The sequence below is a fragment of the Stegostoma tigrinum genome, chromosome 27 (genome assembly GCF_030684315.1).
Source record: "Stegostoma tigrinum isolate sSteTig4 chromosome 27, sSteTig4.hap1, whole genome shotgun sequence".
Taxonomy (NCBI): Eukaryota; Metazoa; Chordata; class Chondrichthyes; order Orectolobiformes; family Stegostomatidae; genus Stegostoma; species Stegostoma tigrinum.
The window spans coordinates 5,467,465-5,473,925 of NC_081380.1; the positions used below are offsets into that span (position 1 = coordinate 5,467,465).

At 48.9% G+C, this 6,461-nt stretch overlaps 1 protein-coding gene across 1 annotated transcript in view; it reads left to right on the plus strand.

The window, feature by feature from the left end:
• Positions 1-6,461, plus strand: part of LOC125464771 (linker for activation of T-cells family member 2-like) — a 132,026-nt gene that overhangs the window by 118,850 nt on the left and 6,715 nt on the right. The gene's annotated exons all lie outside the window — the stretch shown is intronic.

Genomic DNA, 6,461 nt, shown 5'->3' on the forward strand with positions numbered 1-6,461 from the left:
GGAACCCTGCAGCCATATGGTATCAATGTGGACTTCACCAGTTTCAAAATCTCCCCTTCCCCCACCGCATCCCAAAACCAGCCCAGTTCGTCCCCTCCCCCCACTGCACCACACAACCAGCCCAGCTCTTCCCCCCCACCCACTGCATCCCAAAACCAGTCCAACCTGTCTCTGCCTCCCTAACCGGTTCTTCCTCTTACCCATCCCTTCCTCCCACCCCAAGCCGCACCCCCAGCTACCTACTAACCTCATCCCACCTCCTTGACCTGTCCATCTTCCCTGGACTGACCTATCCCCTCCCTACCTCCCCACCTACACTCTCTCCACCTATCTTCTTTACTCTCCATCTTCGGTCCGCCTCCCCCTCTCTCCCTATTTATTCCAGTTCCCTCTCCCCATCCCCCTCTCTGATGAAGGGTCTAGGCCCGAAACGTCAGCTTTTGTGCTCCTGAGATGCTGCTTGGCCTGCTGTGTTCATCCAGCCTCACATTTTATTATCTGTTGATCTGTTTAATCGTGTGTCAGTTGTTTGTCAATATTTTCTGACCATTGAGTAACGTAGAACCAGGGTTGAATGAGGCTGAATTAAATTTGTTTGAAACTTTGGTTTCCACACCACACCGTGCAATTTATTAGGATGAAAAGGTTTTAGATACTAGACCGTACTGAATTGTAGTTCTAAATACGATAGGAGTATCATTGAACAAAGACAAATTTTGCCAGAGCTTTTTGTCTTACACACATTGGGACCATTCACAAGAATGTCAATGCAAGAGGAAACCAACATTTGTATTTTCAGAGATAAGAGTGCTGACTGGTTAACATTTGACATGGAACACAGCATGCTTAGGCTTAGGCTTAGAATCCCTAGTGTGTGGAAGCAGGCCCTTCGGCTCAACACGTCCACACCACCCCTCAGAGCATCCCACCTAGAACCACCCCCCTATAAAACGACGTAAATCTACGTAACCGTGAACACTACGGGCAATTTAGCATGGACAATCCACCTAGCCTGCACATCACTGGTCTGTGGGAAGAAACTGCAGCACCCGGAGGAAACCCACGCAGACACAGGGAGAATGTGCAAACTCTACACAGACAGCCATCTGACAGTGGAATTGAACCCGGGCCCCTGCTGCTGCGAGGTAGCAGTATTAACCACTGTGCTGCTGTGTCGCACATCATGGAATGGTTTGAAACTGTGTGGTGCTACAAAGCAACAGCCAGGCTCTCAGTAACATTGTTAGATATAAACAATACTTACACAAAATTAGTATCTACAATAAGGATAAAACAAACCATAAACTTCTAATCTGCCATACTAAGAATGTTCAAATGTAGATTTGGGATTTAGCCCATACTGATTTTTTTATTCTGTGTAATAGGAAGGCAATGTTAGATTTACAGCCCCAGTGCAGGGCCTGTTTTCTCTAATCCCATGATTTTGCAGCTGATTTCACTATATAATTAATGTCTGCTCACTCACTGACCAAGAAACAGTGTTGGTCTCTATGGGACCTCCAGCAGAAAACAGAATTGAGAGATAAACAATTAGCAAATAATTTCATGATTCAGTGTTCTACAGTGCTTTATCTTTCAGGTTTGACAAAAGGAACCAAACAGGAATGTTATAAAATGCTTCAATTCCACATGCCCCTGTGCGTTAGGACATTCACTTCACAGTCATAGCCACTATTGCTTCCTTATATCTAGAGACCCAAGAACAGTCTGTTCCTGGACAGAGCCGTGGCCCCATGTGTATTGCTTCAAGTTAGACCCAAAGCTCTTTATATGAACTGGAGAGACTAATACGAGGCAAAACAGGGGCTGCAGATGAGGATCTTCTGACTGCCAAAGACAGCCGAGTTCCAAACACATTTCGTTATTTGATTACTTCAGGCTATCTTTGCCAATGACAAGGACACTGAGACAGGCCAGAGTTATGTGTAAGCCACCGCCTTATGAAATTGGGTCAGAGACCTTGAGCATTATCTTCTAGCTCGGTTCACAACAGTTGGTACCCACAACAGGATGTGTACAGCTCTTCCCCCAAAAATACTCTAACAATTACATATCACAGAATTGACGGCAGAAAGTGACTATTGGTCCAGCTCGTGTCAGACTATGTTGATGCTCCACAGAAGCCTCCATTCACTATTTTATTCCTTTTATAATCTTTCTGATTTCCTGAAATGGAGCTATGTTTCTCACCCAAACCATGTGACAGGACAGCAATTTTCCACATACCTAACACTCTAAATGATAGAAATAAAATAAAAACATGGTGTTGGAGAAACTCGGGTCTGGGTGCATCTTCGTAAGAGAAACAAAATTAAAGGTTGAGTCAGATAGGATTTATTCAGAACTGAAAGGGACAGGAATTTTTTTTTATGATGTTGACAGGAGGGAAGAGCAGTGAGTGGAATGGAATGGGAGGGTGCCCAAAGCGAAGGACAGAGTGTTAATGGTGCATATGGGGTTCACTGTGTAGGTCGGTACTTTGTGGAACAACTCTGCTCAGTCCTTAGGAATGACCCCATAGGAATAAATCATCTTGCTCCTATGCTGTGTTCCAATGAAGCTCAATGTGGAACACTGCCTCACTTTTCATTTTGGCACTTTAAAACCTCTGGAACTCAACATTTGAGATAACTTATTACATCTGTCTCCTCCAGTGTAATTACTGCACCCATATCTGATTGGTCTTTACGCAGCACAGCAGACTAGTTTCCTCCCTTTCTCTCTACTATTCCCTCTGCCTTTTGCTCTGGTCAGTGTCACCATTTGCTCCCATCAACATAAGAACCATTTCCCAACTCCTCTCCGTTGTAAAGAGTTAGCTTATCAGACTCAAAACCTGAAAGTCTGTTTCTCTCTCCACAGATGCTGCCAGATCTGCTGAAATTCTATAGAGCTGTGCTTTTATTTCAGATTGAGGCAAGTTTCAGAAAACTCGTGTGGAATAAATGGCACAATCTGCACTGAAATCACCATTTTCATCTAAAGACCAAACTAGGCAATAGTCTGTGCCAGAGATAATGGGAACTGCAGATGCTGGAGAATTCCAAGATAATAAAATGTGAGGCTGGATGAACACAGCAGGCCTAGCAGCATCTCAGGAGCACAAAAGCTGACGTTTCGGGCCTAGACCCTTCATCAGAGAGGGGGATGGGGAGAGGGAACTGCAATAAATAGGGAGAGAGGGGGAGGCGGACTGAAGATGGAGAGTAAAGAAGATAGGTGGAGAGAGTATAGGTGGGGAGAGGATAGGTCAGTCCAGGGAAGACGGACAGGTCAAGGAGGTGGGATGAGGTTAGTAGGTAGATGGGGGTGCGGCTTGGGGTGGGAGGAAGGGATGGGTGAGAGGAAGAACCGGTCAGGGAGGCAGAGACAGGTTGGACCGGTTTTGGGATGCAGTGGGTGGAGGGGAAGAGCTGGGCTGGTTGTGTGGTGCAGTGGGGGGGGAGGGGACGAACTGGGCTGGTTTAGGGATGCAGTTGGGGAAGGGGAGATTTTGAAACTGGTGAAGTCCACATTGATACCATATGGCTGCAGGGTTCCCAGGCGGAATATGAGTTGCTGTTCCTGCAACCTTCGGGTGGCATCATTGTGGCACCGCAGGAGGCCCATGATGGACATGTCATCTAAAGAATGGGAGGGGGAGTGGAAATGGTTTGCAACTGGGATGTGCAGTTGTTTGTTGCGAACTGAGCGGAGGTGTTCTGCAAAGCGGTCTCCAAGCCTCCGCTTGGTTTCCCCAATGTAGAGGAAGCCACACCGGGTACAGTGGATGCAGTATACCACATTGGCAGATGTGCAGGTGAACCTCTGCTTAATGTGGAATGTGATCTTGGGGCCTGGGATAGGGGTGAGGGAGGAGGTGTGGGGGCAAGTGTAGCATTTCCTGCGGTTGCAGGGGAAGGTGCCGGGTGTGGTGGGGTTGGAGGGCAGTGTGGAGCGAACAAGGGAGTCACGGAGAGAGTGGTGTCTCCGGAAAGCAGACAGGGGTGGGGATGGAAAAATGTCTTGGGTGGTGGGGTCGGATTGTAAATGGCGGAAGTGTCGGAGGATGATGCGTTGTATCCGGAGGTTGGTGGGGTGGTGTGTGAGAACGAGGGGGATCCTCTTTGGGCGGTTGTGGCGGGGGCGGGGTGTGAGGGATGTGTTGCGGGAAATACGGGAGACGCGGTCAAGGGCGTTCTCGATCACTGTGGGGGGAAAGTTGCGGTCCTTGAAGAACTTGGACATCTGGGATGTGCGGGAGTGGAACGTCTTATCGTGGGAGCAGATGCGGCGGAGTCTCCATCTCAGGCAACCAGCTTGTAACTGATGTCCATTTCAAGCCCACCGACTCTCACAGCTACCTAGAATACACCTCCTCCCACCCACCCTCCTGCAAAAATTCCATCCCCTATTCCCAATTCCTCCGCCTCCGCCGCATCTGCTCCCACGATAAGACATTCCACTCCCGCACATCCCAGATGTCCAAGTTCTTCAAGGACCGCAACTTTCCCCCCACAGTGATCGAGAACGCCCTTGACCGCGTCTCCCGTATTTCCTGCAACACATCCCTCATACCCCGCCCCCGCCACAACCGCCCAAAGAGGATCCCCCTCGTTCTCACACACCACCCCACCAACCTCCGGATACAACGCATCATCCTCCGACACTTCCGCCATTTACAATCCGACCCCACCACCCAAGACATTTTTCCATCCCCAACCCTGTCTGCTTTCCGGAGACACCACTCTCTCCGTGACTCCCTTGTTCGCTCCACACTGCCCTCCAACCCCACCACACCCGGCACCTTCCCCTGCAACCGCAGGAAATGCTACACTTGCCCCCACACCTCCTCCCTCACCCCTATCCCAGGCCCCAAGATCACATTCCACATTAAGCAGAGGTTCACCTGCACATCTGCCAATGTGGTATACTGCATCCACTGTACCCGGTGTGGCTTCCTCTACATTGGGGAAACCAAGCGGAGGCTTGGAGACCGCTTTGCAGAACACCTCCGCTCAGTTCGCAACAAACAACTGCACATCCCAGTTGCAAACCATTTCCACTCCCCCTCCCATTCTTTAGATGACATGTCCATCATGGGCCTCCTGCGGTGCCACAATGATGCCACCCGAAGGTTGCAGGAACAGCAACTCATATTCCGCCTGGGAACCCTGCAGCCTAATGGTATCAATGTGGACTTCACCAGTTTCAAAATCTCCCCTTCCCCAACTGCATCCCTAAACCAGCCCAGTTCGTCCCCTCCCCCCACTGCACCACACAACCAGCCCAGCTCTTCCCCCCCACCCACTGCATCCCAAAACCAGTCCAACCTGTCTCTGCCTCACTAACCGGTTCTTCCTCTCACCCATCCCTTCCTCCCACCCCAAGCCGCACCCCCATCTACCTACTAACCTCATCCCACCTCCTTGACCTGTCCGTCTTCCCTGGACTGACCTATCCCCTCCCTACCTCCCCACCTATGCTCTCTCCACCTATCTTATTTACTCTCCATCTTCGGTCCGCCTCCCCCTCTCTCCCTATTTATTCCAGTTCCCTCTCCCCATCCCCCTCTCTGATGAAGGGTCTAGGCCCGAAACGTCAGCTTTTGTGCTCCTGAGATGCTGCTTGGCCTGCTGTGTTCATCCAGCCTCACATTTTATTATCTTGGAATAGTCTGTGCCATCCGGATTTAATTCACATTTGTGGGATGTCACATACAGGGAGATTACAGCTCAAGTACTAATTATCTAATTTGGAAAAACAATGCAGCTAGATTCAGGAACACAGAACTCACATTTTAACAGATGCTTTTGAGGTGATGAGTTTGTGGTATTGTTGCTGGACTGTTAATTCAGAGACCCTGGCATTGTTCTGGTGACCCAGGGTTGAATCCTGCCACGGCAGATGTTAGAACTGGAATTCAGTAGAAGTCCTGAATTAAGAGTCTAACGATGACCATGACTGATTGCTAGAAAAACCCCTTCTGGTTCACTAATGCCCTTTAGGAGGAAACCACCATCCTTACCTGGTCTGTCCTCCATGTGACTCCAGATCCTCAGTAATATGGATGACACTTAACTGCTCTGTGGGCAATTAGGGATGGGGAATAATTGCTGGCCTGATGTTGCCCACTTCCCATGAATGAATGACAAAAAAACTAAGAAATTAGTTCATGACTGCATTGCCAACATTTGTCCCAACATGAATCATGTTTTTTCCTCCAAAACCGATGAAGTCAACAGATTAAAAAAACCGGCCTGTTAAATCGCTGAGCAGAGGTAGTATCAAGTCCTGTGAATCGTCAATATCTTCAGATTTTTAATGAAACTGGTTTCAGCATGTGAGGCTGTATCCATGGCAACAGTATGAGAGTGTAGAAACACAGTTAGCTAGAATTTAAGTGGCCTGATGGGGTGCTGTAGCATACATGGGGCGATTAACAAAGTGTAATTGGGACC